This window comes from Benincasa hispida, chromosome 8 (genome assembly GCF_027475165.1).
Source record: "Benincasa hispida cultivar pf3 chromosome 8, pf3_genome.v1.1, whole genome shotgun sequence".
NCBI classification, from domain to species: Eukaryota; Viridiplantae; Streptophyta; class Magnoliopsida; order Cucurbitales; family Cucurbitaceae; genus Benincasa; species Benincasa hispida.
Genome location: NC_143485.1, coordinates 57,945,014 through 57,959,979, shown reverse-complemented (window position 1 = coordinate 57,959,979; position 14,966 = coordinate 57,945,014).

Below are 14,966 nucleotides of genomic sequence, written 5' to 3'. Positions count from 1 at the left end.
AACAACCATGTGATCTCTCGGTTAGTGGCCACTTTGGATAACATGTTTGCTCTCAAAGACCTAGGCAAGTTGAATTACTTCTTAGGTATCCAAGTTCAATATCTGGAGCATGGGTTTATATTGAATCAGTCGAAGTATGTTGATGATCTATTACAAAGGCTTGGTTTTTCAAATTTGAAACCTGCAGCCTTACCTAGCTACTTAGGCAAACACTTGTCTATTACTGATGAAGTTCCTCTCACTGATCCATTCTTATACAGAAGTACAATCAGATCACTCTAGTACCTAACCAACACTCGTCCAAACATCACATATATGGTGAATCATCTCAGCCAATTTCTCAAATCTCCCATAAATGCTCACTGGCAAGCAACAAAGAGAGTTCTTTGATACATCAGTGGCACAAAAACTATGGCCTACTATTTCAACCAAGCCCCTCACTTGAAGTATCAGCTTATTGGTGGAAATATTGTCTCCTGGTCCTCAAAGAAACAAACAGCAGTAGCTCGATTGAGTACTGTGTCAGAGTATCGAGCCCTTGCCCACATGGCTTCAGAAATTGTTTGGCTTTAGCAACTACTAAGCGAAATCCAGCAGTCCCATTCAGCCAAACCAATAATCTGGTGTGACAATGTGAGTGCAGGGGCCTTAGCGAACAACCCTGTCTTCCATGCTCGGATTAAACATATTGAAATCGATGTTCACTTTGTTAGAGACCTAATCCTTAAAGGGAAACTTGAAATCCACATGTTCCTTTATCAGATCTGTTAGCTGACTACCTCACAAAACCATTGATACATTCTCAATTCTTCAATTTACGGTCCAAACTTGGGATAGTTGAACTCCCCACAAGTTTGAGGGGAGATGTTAGAAAAAATGCCACATCAGCGAGGAGTCAAGAAAACACATCAACTGAAGAATGTCATGTCACTGAGGTGAGTCATGAAGGATTATTCCTTTAATGGGATTATTCCTTTAATGCCCCAGATTTCTATTAGGATTGGGTAATAGCAAACAAATATTCTTTCTTCATGTATTGGACCACGTGTCCTCATTTGATTAGTCATTTGGTATATAATTTTTTAATTCTTTAAATCCCTAAAATAGGGAACAGTGTATAAATTGGGCATGTTGCCCCTTCCCAATGTACGAAAAGAATACAAAGAGGCAAAGTTGAAAAGCTCTCTGTCTATCATTTAGTAATTTGGTTCCATCATGTACAACGATTAGCTAGATGATTGAATACACCGTTCATTGTTTAGCGTTGAGCGTCCATCGTGTACAACGAAAAGGTAAACGATAGCCTCTATCGTGTAGTGCCCGAATCCTGTCGTATACACAAAAAGGTAAACAATAGCCTATATCGTGTAGCGCCCGAATCCTATCGTATACAACGAAAAGGTAAACGATAACTCGTTTTACTATCGTGTAAGTTCCAAGGCTCCATCGTGTAGTGTCACGAGGTAAACGATAAGGTTTATCTTCACATCATTTAACTACCTGACTCTATCGTGCACAACGAAGAGGTAAACGATACCGTTTCCCTCTGTTTTATTTTTCTAACTTTTTATTCCCTATACTTTAGAATTTATTCAATTTTAGTCCTTGTATTTTAAAATATTCAATTTAGTCTCTCTACTTTTAATAAATCTTAAATTTAGTCTCTTATATATACTTTTTTTAATTAAAACTAGTTAAATAATAGTGACAAATTTCATGCAAAATAATACAATATGTAAATTTTTTAAAGATTTATAGTGAAAATGCTAATAGATGATTAAAAAAAATTAGAAAAAAAAAAAAAGAAAACAATAAACTACTTGTGGAGACTAAGTTTATGATTTTTTGAAAGTACATAGACTAAATTTGAATATTTGAAAATATAGGGACTAAACTTGAGCAACCCTTAATTTTATATTGGGGTGTATATATATACACGTATGTATGTACGTATACATGTGTGTATTCACGGTTTGATAAATACTCCAAAAGTAATTTCATTCAACAATTAAATATTTATTCTACAAAATAATAATTGGAAGAAAGTTGATTGGACACATGTATAAGAATATTTTATTTAGCGTTAAAATACAATGCTTCCTAATTTCTAATAAAAATGACATTATTTCACTATAGTTTAATGTACAGTTTTTATTGCTTTAATTGAATAAATTTTATATAAATTGTCTATTATTTATAACACATTATAAATTTACCAATTAAATTCACTTTTGATAAATCTACGATGAACAAATTAGAATTCAAACACAGACTTTAACAAACTTGAACTTAACACATAACATAAGTTTAACAAAACCAGAGGCCAAACTTAGCAAACCTATTTTTGTATCATTTCATCACCTACTTAACAAAACCTAAATTTAAAATCTTGACATAATAAAATTTATTTTTGTATTATTCCATTACTTTCATTTTTAATTTTTAATATTTTGTCATTTTCTTTCAACCTCATTTTCTTAATTTCTTAATTTTTCAAAACTATTTATTTTATTTGATTGAATTAGTTAATTGAATTAACTATATTATTTAAACAAATTCATTAGTAAAAAAAACTATATAAATTTTAATTTGTAAAGATGTATTGAGTCAACCTAATGTTTACTTTAAAATAATCTAATTGTAATAAATTAATAATAATGGATTCATAGTTACGAAACAAAAAATAATAATAAAAAAGGGAAGAAAAGGGACAAAGACAACCTCTGAAATATCAACTCTTTTGTATTTCCTCACAATATTACATTGGGTGGAGAGGATCAATTTATATACAATTGGTGAATGAATAAAGACAAAAAGAAGGAATAAAAGAATCTGGCCGAAAATCAGAAACGGTTACAACAGAATGATATTTTGAATGAAAGAAATCCACAGTGGCAGAGAAGATCTAAATCAGCAATGTGGTGGCGCCTTGTCAGCTGGAATTTGTTTTTGGTGCTCGTCCTCAACATCACCCCTCAAGCGAGAGGGTAAAGTGTCTAGTCCGAGTTTGTTTCGTAGGTATGTGAAGCGATCATGAGGAAGAGCTTTGGTTAAACAAACGGCAAGTTGTTCATTTGAAGGGAAATACCTTACTTCTAAGCAGCCTCTCAGAACGTGATCCCTGACAAAGTGCACGTCAATTTCAATATGTTTGGTTCGGGCATGGAAGACAAGATTTGCAGCTAAGACGCCAACACCTATGTTATCACACCATATGACAGGCACACCAGATGGGGAAAAACCAATTTCAGAGAGTAAGTTTTGAACCCATGTGATTTCAGCGGTAGCGTGAGCAAGAGCTTCATATTTAGACTCAGTGCTCGATCGAGCCACAACCATTTGCTTTTTGGATGACCAGGAGATGAGGTTCGAGCCGAGAAAGAGATAATAGGCAGTTGTGGATTTGCAATTGTCAAGATTGGAGGCCTAGTTAGCGTCTGAAAAGGCAGTAATGGTGAAACTACGATCAGGTTATATAAGAAGGCCATGATGTAAAGTGCCTGTGAGATACCGAAGTACTCGTTTCACTACTGACCAATGTACATCTGTAGGGGCTTTGAGGAATTGGCTAAGCTTATTGACAATGAATGCAATGTCAAGTCTTATGTTTGTAAGGTACTGAAGAGCACCTACTATACTTCTATATAAAAGGGGATCAGACAGGAGAGTGACATTATTTAGTGATAGAAGAGAACCAGGGGCAGCCGGGGATGGACATGGTTTCATATTTTGTAGGTTAAGCTTGGATAAAAGGTCTGTAATGTATTAGGATTGATTAAGGTGAAGACCAGATGGGAGGAAGGATATTTGAATGCCAAGGAAATAGTCGAGTCTGCCAAGGTCTTTAAGCGAGAATTTAGAATTCAGAGTGGAGATGAGTCGGGTGATTTGAGCTGGACCACTTTCGGTAACAATGAGATCATCAACATATACTAGCAGAAGAATAATAATTGTGCCAGCGTAAAATCATGCTTGTCCTCAAGCATGCGTTATACTCAAGAAATTCTAACTCACCTTCATACTTTCCTTTGCAATGACCAGCTTCTCAGAATATAATTTACACACACCTTCGACCATCGCCGCAATGCTTTCCTCCACTTCAGCTACTTCTTCAAAAAGATCTTTTCTAAGTTAAATCCGGCAAGCCTTTGCTCAAAAACTTTTTATTCATTCATCGCAATTTTGTGTTTAGCTTTTGAGAATGCTTTCATTCAAAAGTAATTCAAAACTTTGCAATGGCTTATTCAAATGCGGCGTTGAACCTGGTTACGCCCTTCATTTTGGCTTAACCTCACGTATGTCATGCGGGCATCCAACTTCGGTTGTGTTCCATATTCAACTCAACTCTTGTCTCATTTGTTTTGGCTTGCGTCGGACAGAGGAGTTGCGTTTATGCGTTGATCCTAGCGACTTGCCTTTGTTTTGGCTTGCTCCCACGTGTGTCATGTGGACATCCAACTTCGAGCAAGTTCCTTTCACAACTTAACTCGTATCAACATGGGTTTCCCCATTGCGTTGATAGTGGAGTTATTATTCTCAAAATCTCACTTCAACTTTTTTTTTTTCCCAAATGATCGCAATATAATTAATGCAATTCTCCGAGACCACTGCCACCCCCAAACTTAGAGGTTGGCAGCGTTCTCACCGCAAGGCTAAAAACAAAAATACAAGAATGCGATAATAAATATTTAGACAAAGGTTTGCACAAAATAAAACTTAAGACTTTCAAAATTTGAAGAAGCTAATGAAAGTAAAGAATGCCTTGCGTTGATTAGTTAGAAAATGTGGTGAACTATACGTACCATCATAGAAACATCGCAAAACAACACAATCGGAAAAAAAAATAATTTCAACAGGATAAGGCATACAAGATAACAAGAAAAGATCTTAGGCGGAACACTGCATGCGCTCATGTGTTGGAATCCACGTGATTGAAGCCATGCGTTGAGTGGTGAAAGGAATTCTTCCATTGAATTACGAACCGAGGAGACTTATTGTTACACCTACAAGAGCAAACGTACCACAACCAAGGAAGTAGCCATATATCCAAAATAACAAAATAAAATAAAATAAATAACTTATACTAAGAAAGCAGAGTAAAGATAGAGTAGAAGACGTCCCTAGAAAAATAAGAGTGTTGTCACCGCAAGGAGTCTTCCATGCAGGAGATGGCTCTCAACTGCTTGGGTCAAGTTGCCCTGACCATTGGAACTCCCGACAATTGTTGGGCGCATGTTGGCCACCATGAGCTTAGAACTGCCTTCAGTCTTTTTGCGACTGATTGCCCTTCTACCTTGGGGTCAACATTGGCTTTCAGCGCATTGCCTACACTTCAATATTGTTTGCAACCTGGTCGCACAAGCTACAATACTCCCAAGATAAAAAAGTTTGCTCACAGAGACACAAAACTTAACAAGCATTTAGTTGCCAAGTCCCCAGCAACGGCACCAAAAAATTGGTGGTGGGAATTTGGAAGTCAATTTTTACTCAACAACCAAAATCCCGTGGACACGATATGCGATGCATATTCCTAAGAAATGCATTGATAGTCATGCGTCGATGGTCATGCGTTGGAATGAATATGCGTTAATAAATGTATGCGATGACCATGTGTCCTACCACAAGTTTTCTTGCGTTCACACCAAGTATAATACGGACACAAGTTTCTCGGATAATCCGAGGTCGAACACAGGGACTTGTAACTATATGTTTGCGGTGATGTGCATGCGGCAGTTTAAATAAAAGAATGGAGGGGATGTTGCTACGCTAATCCTACTCCTATTCCTATCTAACAGACAATGCAATGAGGATATGCATGAAAGGTAGAGATACGGCGAACCTTGACATGAAATAAATGTATGGGAAAACAGATAAAATGTGGAGATGATTTTATTGCAATACTTAAGAGTGACAGCAAGGGCAACCTTAGTCAACGCAAGCCAATGCGATCATGCAACACACATACAATAGTAAATCACCTCTCGGTGTGAATGCTACAGCTTCTATTACTAGAACGCATGTGATATATGCGATAAGTCTATAGAACCTACACATAAGCCTTTATTCTCATTTATGCGATGACAGAGTGACACATACAAATAAGGTGACCACATAATATCATACCTATTCCTAGGGTGCATGCGATGCAGTGTTAACAAACAGAGCTTATCTCTAAGCCCCTATCTCTTGCTTATGTCGATCTAATCTTGCTCTCTCGAGTCTAGATTCTAACCTAGCTCTCTCGATTCATTAGGTTCTTTCTTTAGACTCTCTCTCGAGTAACTCTAAAAGGGTGTTAGACACAACATAAAACAAGACAAACACATGAACTTGGTTGACGCAAGGCAACATATACATTGCTTAATGCGTCCAACCACTTACCCTCCCGGGCAGTTGATTGTTGCTAACTTTACTCATAGACAAGCAATGCATTAGCCTATAGACAGGCGTTGCCGTAGCTTCACACTAAGCAAATAAGGTTACTCATACACTCATGCAATGCATACCTTTCAATAGGTTGCTACATGTTTCATATCCCTAATCCACATGACTAAGTATGCAATACCCAAGCAATCTCACTAAGTGTTGCAATGAAAGTAAAAATGCTAAGCAAAGAAGATGGAGATGGAGTCGAAGGAACAGAGAAATGCATTGAAAACAAATTGTATTAATTCTTTAATTCAAAATGTCATACAATACAATATAGAAAAAGAAAGGAAAAGAAATGACTAGCTTTGCTTCCAGCGGATGTGCGTCAAGGTTGCCAGTGGTGCCATGGATGGACGGAGGAGCTGACTCTCTCGAGATTTAGCTCTGGTCGAAGGCTCCTGTCGTCACTTGGACTAGATAAAGGAGGTGAAGAACTCTCAGCCATCTTCTCATGCGTTTGTCTAGATCGCGGGGAAAATCCCCGATTTGAGGGATAATCTCGGGATAACTTGAATTTCAGCTCGTCGGCTTCTATTTATAGAGCTTGGGTCGCCGACAGCAATAATTGCACTGCTCTAAGTCTGACGTTCGGCGCGTTAGTCTTTTTCTGAACCTCTGCCACCAACGGCATGGTAGGTGAAATGTCAACATCATCTTTTGGATTTTCTCGAGGTAGATGCGTTAATGCGTTCATTCCACCTACCTTGCATTGATCCAATTAGTTTGCGTTGTCGTGTAGCCACAATCATTCAATGGCCGCATTCGCTTAATACTACAATTCTACGTGATGACCACAATCGCCTGACGAGCACAACTCCCATGCGATGGACGCATACGGGTGATTATCGCAACATCCATGCATTGATTGATGCATTTGCCTTTGCGATGGAGTGTTTCTCCCCATGCGGCCGTCTATGCAGTGGTCCGGTTTTCGCATTTGCGTTCATTTCCTGCATTAGCTACAAAAATAGAACATTGAACGCATAATTAATGCAAAGTAATAGGTTAGCTGAGATTCATCATGTTGATCGATGCAAACTCTTTTTCTCATGAATTTCTATCATGATCGACGCAATTTCTGCCTAACAACCTTCATAACTCTAAGTAAAAGGCTTAAGATGACATGCATTTCTGCATGTCATCACAGCATGATAGTAATAAAGGGAGGTATCAAGAGTACTTACTTAAAAGCCAGACCCATGGAGGACGGTTTTCAGCTCATCATTCCACGCCCTTAGGGCTTGTTTTAGACCATAGATTGCTCGATTGAGCTTGGAGACATGATGAAGGAGTGAAGGATTTTCGAATCCTGGAGGTTGTGTCATATATATTGTTTCCTTCAAAGTGCCATTGAGGAATGCACTGTTGAAGTCAATCTATCTGAGTGCCCAATCATTTGATACTGCCAGGAAGAGAATAATGCGATTTGTGGAAGCCTTTACAATAGAACTGAATGTGTCAAAGTAGTTAAGGCCAGGGTGTTGATGGAAGCCTTTGGCAACAAGGCGGGCTTTGTGTCGTTGAACAGACCCATTAGCGTTTCATTTGATTCTGAACACCCATTTGCAACCAATAACATTTTGATGAGAGGTTGAAGGAACCAGAGTCCACGTTCTCGTTTGATGCAGAGCTTCAAGTTCAACAATCATGGTTGAATGCCATTGAGGAATGGCTAGGGCATGAGTGACAATCGTAGATTCAACTGAGGAAGGATCTAGAGATACGGAGGCAGTCCAAACTTTAGGATGAAAAATACCGAACTTGCCTCGAGTGATCATTGGATGATCGTTCACAACTGGTCGTGGATTTGGATGTAGGGCAGGCAGGGATGAAGGGGGTAATGTAATTGGTAATGGGGTTAAATCAGAAGATGGAGGAATCGAATAGGGAGATGAAGTGGATGGAGAGTGATGCGTTGTAAATGGTGATCTGATTATGGTATGAGTTATGGTGATGTGTTATGTGTTGCACATGCAAATTTTCCTAATAAGACCCAAGTATAAGCTCACTAGGTTTCCTGGTAAGCCCGGTAGCAATGTCTTGCTTCCCGTGGCCTTTTACACTATTTTTTTCATTCCAACTCTGCCCAGATGAATATCCTTGCTTTTGCAAGTGTTGGTCCTCTCTCCCTTTGTAACGCTTCCCGATAGTCTCTCGATCTGCCTGGGAATGATCTCTTGGCTTCTTCGTCTCTTAGCTCGTCTCCGTCTTCTAATTACGAGTATAAATATTAACAGACTAACAGCTCTCTAACTTATTCTCTATTTTATATATGGCAATCTAACTTGTTAACCCCTTTTACAATGATGGCCTCCGGTATTTATAGAGCTCAAGGTGAAGCAGCCTTTCTCTCTAATGATTGCAAGGATGGGCAATCATTAAATCTCCTGCTCTGATGTGCCGATTAATGGTCACCGAAAGTTGAGTGTACTTCCTACAGTATGGCTTTAACGACTTGTTAACTAAATTTGGATTCGACCGTCATTAGCTTTCCGTCCCATCATGATTTATTATGTTGTTACCTTGATGCGCAGTCTTTATGTAGTCACCTTCTTGAGCAACTTCTCACGATCGCATACGATCGCATGACTTTTTTATCACAATCTTTCAATGCACGCGGACAGCTAATTCCTTGCATCATAATTTTACTTGCGCCAACGCATTTTTCCTGCACAAAATAAGTAAATTAATTGCTTTTATGCGACGGGCGCATGCGATCGCAATTTTCTTAGTTTAACACTTTTGGACATGATATTGCTTATTTTTACCGTCGCATTCCCTCATTGTTTTATTTATTTGCACTGTAATAACGTGCATTTCAACCCATTATCACACCCCCAAATTTAAAACAATGCTTGTCCTCAAGAATAAACTAAAGATTTTCTTTAAAGAGTCAACCGCCTTTTCCCTACCTAGATTTCTCGAGGTGTCTTATTCAAATTTTATGAATCAAAATCTTCTTAATTTCTACCCTGGTCTCTTCCTAAAATATTTTTAATATTTAGGGACCGCAAGTTTAACTTTCAAAAAGACTTTAATTGTTTCCAAGATATCACATGATTTATTTCAAAACTTTTTCGTGTTTCCAAATGATTTTTATCCTTGCGCGATTTAGACATTCTTTTTGTGACCTTGTGCTAATCCAAGTGTCTAGCCTTCGTTTTGGCTTGCCCCTACGGGTGTCATACGAGCATCCAACTACAAGTAAGGCGCTCTTTCTTAGTCTAAACTCATGCCTATTTTACTTGGCAGCGGAGTTGCGATCACTTGATTTATGCATTGATCGCGATTCCCACCTTCGTTTTGGCTTGCCCACACGGGTGTCATGCAGATATCCAACTACAAGTAGGATCCGATCTCAACGTTATAATTTTTTTCTATTTTTTTTAAAGTGGCAAGGTTGAAAATAAATACTAGCACCCCCAAATTTATACATAGCAATGTCCTTATTGCTGATAGACTGAAATAACTCATGCGATGCTCTTAGGAAATTTCGTAAAAATTGTTTTGAAAGAAAGTTGGTGGACCGCTAACTTTTAGAAATGTTTCATGAATTGACTATCTTGAAATTAAGTTGATTCTAGTACATGCGATGAGAGATAAAGGCATGAGTTTCATCATTGAAATCATAATTGGTACGGGGAAGAATGCGGTGACTAAATAAAGTAATCAAAATTTAATGATTGTACCAAACTAAAGAGAATGCGATAATAAAATTTCGCAATATTAAAGTGAGATGCGAAGTGAAAAATTTCAAATAAAAGAGTCAAAGAAAGATGCAACCCCCAAATTTGCTCTGTTGCCTGCATCATCTGTGATCGCATCCTTCTTGGTGGGTTGATTTCTCGATTGCGATGGGCTGGTCGAACTGGTCGCATGTTTTTAGGTTATCATATGGCTCCTCTGCAATCGTTCACTACGATCGTTGCTAAAAATTAAGAGGGTAAAAAAAAGTATGAAAGACAGAGTTCGAAATTCTAAAGAGTAGTGGTTATACAAAAAGTAAGGTAAATTCATGAAGGAAAGATATCAAAAGGATACTCAAAGAGATGCGTTCCTGATGGGTTTGTATTTCATATTAGCGCAGGGACTGCTTGTTTCTTCTTCAATCTGGATTTTTCAAGTCCACGGAGGTTTTCTCTTCTTTTCTTGATCTTGTGGGATCTTGATCGCCTCAATCCTAAGCTTCTTCATATTGATCCTCATCGTGATCTCTTTTTTGTTCACATCAATTTGAGCACGACCAGTAGATAGAAATGGTCGTCCCAAGATGATAGGCACATCTTCATCCGCCTCATGATCTAGAATGATGAAGTCTGCCAGTAGAATGAATTTATCATTTGTCACCAAGACATCCTTCAACTCTCCCTTAGAATGTACTAGGGACCTGTCTGCAAGCTAGAGAGTCTCCCTCGTGGGCGTCAGTGTTCCCACATTCAATTGTTTGAAGATTGAAAGTGGCATTAAATTTATACTCGCCCTAAGATCGCATAGTGCTTGACCGATGTAGACCCTCCAATTGAGCAGGGTATCGTGAAGCTTCCTGGGTCGTGCATCTTCAGTGGGATGATAGTGTTTGATCTTTGCGTTACTACCACCATAGCAATCCTTCCTTCGTCATTCTGCTTCTTTTTCATTCTTTGCAGGAATGGTGGTAGTTGTACCTTCTCTGTTTCATGTTTTAAAGGCTTGGAGGTGGACGCAACTTCCGATTTCATCATCTCGGGATCTTCTGATTCTTGTCAACGGGTTCTTGGATTCCATCGCATTCGGATTGGTCCTGCTGGGCTCTCTCCCTTCTTCTGCTATCGTCTTTCTGCTTAGCAAAGAGACTGCTAGGCATTATTCCTTCCCTGTATTCCCCGGGTTGCGAGGGAGCTCAGTTAAGCTCGGCAACGTCCCTTGCGGTCAATTTTTCAACTCTTCTACAATCTGTCCTATTTGGATCTCTAGATTGCTGATGAAATTCGCCTGATTCTGGAGGACCGTCTCGTTCTTTTCAATGAACTGCTTTAATAGGCTCTCTAGAGAGGAAGATGGCGGTGCTTGCGAGCTGCTGGCTTGATGTTGCGAGCTGCTGGCTTGATGTTGCAGTTGACCGTTCGTTCGTTGGAAAAATCCTGGTGGTCCTTCTTTTTGCACCATAGGTTGATAACTCTGTTAATTATTTTTCCAAGCGAAGTTAGGGTGGTTTCTCCACCCAGGGTTGTATGTGTTAGAGAAAGGATTGTTCTTTACAAAGTATACTGACTGAGGGTTCCTTGGACATTCTTCAATCGGATGTGATTCTCCACAAGTATCACAACTCGTGCTCGTCTGTTCAATTGCGTTGACGCCTTATTTGCGTTCCAGGGCTGTTGATTGTGATGCTCTGTAACAGATTAATCATCGCATTCATTTGATTCTGTAAAGATGCGATGGCCCCATTGTTTGTGTTACCTTCTCGAATTTTTAATCATTGATCGCTTTCCTGCCAATCTTTGTGATTCTTTGATATGCGATCAAGGATATTCTTCGCCTCATCATAAGTTTTATCAAGCAGACCACCAGCTATTGCCACATTGGTAACCGTCTGCGATGCAGGGTTCAAACCGTGATAAAATATCTCCATCTGAAGATAGTTTGGTAATCCGTTGTGCGGACAGTCTCGCACGAATCTCTTAAACCTCGCCCAGGCGTCGCTGAGTGATTCATCAATTTCCTGTTCAAAATTCGTAATCAACTTCCTTCTTCTTGCATTCTCTGTAGGAGGGAAGTATTTCTTCATGAACTTCTCTACAACTTATTCCCACGAGGTTATCTCCCCTAGTTCGAGAGAATAAGCCCATTTCCTTGCTTGATCGCATAACGAAAATGGGAACAACGTTAGTCGAACTTCTTCAGCAGAGATATTCGGGAACACAAAACTGTTACAGATTTCAATGAAACTCCGGAGATGGGCGTGTGGATCCTCGCCACGTCTTTCACCAACCTGTCCGGCTGTCTGAATGATCTGTAACATAACCGGCTTCATCTTAAACCCCGATATGTCCAAAGCTGGCCTCATGATTCCTGGGGAGAAATCATATAGGTTAGGTGATGTATAATCCTGGATGGGTCTATTGCAGTCGTTCGCCAGGAGAATGGGGTTTGCCATGATGTTGTTGCCAGGAGAATGGGGTTTGCCATGATGTTGTTTGCGTTTGTGGCTCTTTCTTCCGGTTGTTCCGCCATTCTTGGAGTTCTTTCTTGTTGTTATCAACGGTTGTTTCTCTGTCTTCTTCATAACGTTCTTTCGATCTCTGTGTCGTAGTTGGGCTCAGGAACGTGTCCTTCGCTCATGCGATGCCTGCTTTTTCCCTTAACAAAGGAATGGCAGTGCACAGAGGTCAAAAGATGCAAAGAAAATCAAAAGGTTTACTGTTAGCGCAATATGTACTACCATAGTCCCCAGCAATGGCGCCAAAAACTTGATGCATTATAAATGGTGATGCGATTATGGTATGAGTTATTGTGATGTGTTATACGTTGCACATGCAAGTTTTCCTAATAAGACCCAAGTATAAGCCTCACTAGGTTTCCTGGTAAGTCCAAGGTTAAACACAGGGATTACTGAGTAAATATGCGACAGTCAATTTGATTCTCTTGCAGTGGCGAAAACAAATAAGTTGGATGGTGTTTTGTTAAGAAAATTTCCTATGCGTCGGAGTTCGAATAAAGATTTGATGAAATTAAGAATTACAATGAATATGCGATGAACCAAGTGCCCCGACTGCTTCTTTCCTAGGAGGGTTGAGAAGGGGTTTAGCTAACACTTCCTAAGATTGCGTACAAGTTATGCGATCATGCTACACACAAACAACAGCATGTCATCTCTCAATGCAAATACCATACTTCTTATTTCTAGAACGCATGCGATGTATACGAAAATGTCGATAGGACTTATTTCTAAGTCTCTATTCTTGTCTATGCGATGATGAATGATGCACACATACACAAAGTGAATGCATACTATCATATCATATTTCTAGAGTGCATGCGATGCGTTAATAGTAATAGAACTTATGTCTAAGTTTCTACCTCTTGCTTATGCGGTCTAATCTTACTCTCTCAAGCCTAGATTCTAATATGACTCTCTCAAGTCTAGATTCTATCTTTACACTACTCTCTCAAGTATCTCTAAAGAGTGAATGACGCATACATAAGACAAGATGATCGCATAAAATGTAATTCTTAGGTCATGCTAGCTAAGTACTTCTCAACCCATTCTGAAATCTAGCTACTCATGCGAAGTATGGAGAGATTGAACATAGTTTGAAATGAGATTTCCATTTTTATAAATAAAATGCAGAATACATAATAGCAATGGAATGTAGAGATAAGAAGCCTAGTAGCAATGTCTTGCTTCCCGTGGCCTTTTACACTATCTTTTTCACTCCAACTCTGCCTAGATGAATATCCTTGCTTTTGCAAGTGTTGGCCCTCTTTCCCTTTGTAGCGCTTCCCGGTAGTCTCTCGATCTGCCCAGGAAAGATCTCTCGGTTTCTTCGTCTCTTAGCTTGTCTCCGTCTTCTAAGTATGAGTATGAATATGAACAGACTAACGGCTCTCTAACTTATTCTCTATTCTATATATGGCGATCTAACTTGTTAACCCCTTTTACAATGGTGGCCTCCGATATTTATAGAGCTCAAGGTGAAGCAGCCTTTCTTTCTAATAATTGCAATGATGGGCGGTCATTAAATCTCCTTCTCTGATGTGCCGATTAATGGTCACCGAAAGTTGAGTGTACTTGCTACAGTGGAGTTTTAACGGCTTGTCAACTAAATTTGAATTCGACCGTCATCAGCTTTCCGTCCCATCATGATTTATTATGTTGTTACCTTGATGCGCAGTCTTTATGCGGCCATCTTCTTGAGCAACTTCTCACGATCGCATACGATCCCATGACTTTGCGATCGTAATATTTCAATGTGCACGGATGCCTAATTCCTTGAATCGCAATTTTACTTGCACCAACGCATTTTTCCTGCACAAAATAAGTAAATTAACTGCTTTTATGTGATGGGTGCATGCGATCGTAATTTTCTCAGTTTAACACTTTTGGACATGATATTGTTTATTTTTACCGTCGCATTCCCTCATTGTTTTACTTATTTGCGCTATAATAACTTGCATTTCTACCCGTTATCAAAGAGTATTGGTAGGGGAGTGGGCTTTGGAGAGGTGAGTTCGAGCGATAGGGGAGAGATTGGGTTTAGGTCATCTGTTGGGTGGACAGGGGAAACTTAAGCCGATTGAGATGGGTCTAAGGAGGGAGAATTAGACAAGATTGGTGAAGGTTGCTGGCCCATGGGAGAAGAGTTGGAGGGGTGGTATGTGGGAGGCTGGGGAAACCAAGAGGTGATTGGTTGGATCAGTGAAGTGGGTGTTTGGCTCAGAGAGGATCTGAAACCCGACTGAAAAGGAAAGTCATCTTCGTTGAAGCGAACAAGTTTTGAGATGAGAACTTTTCCATCATTAGTGAGACAGCGAAATCCCTTGTGAATGTGAAGGCC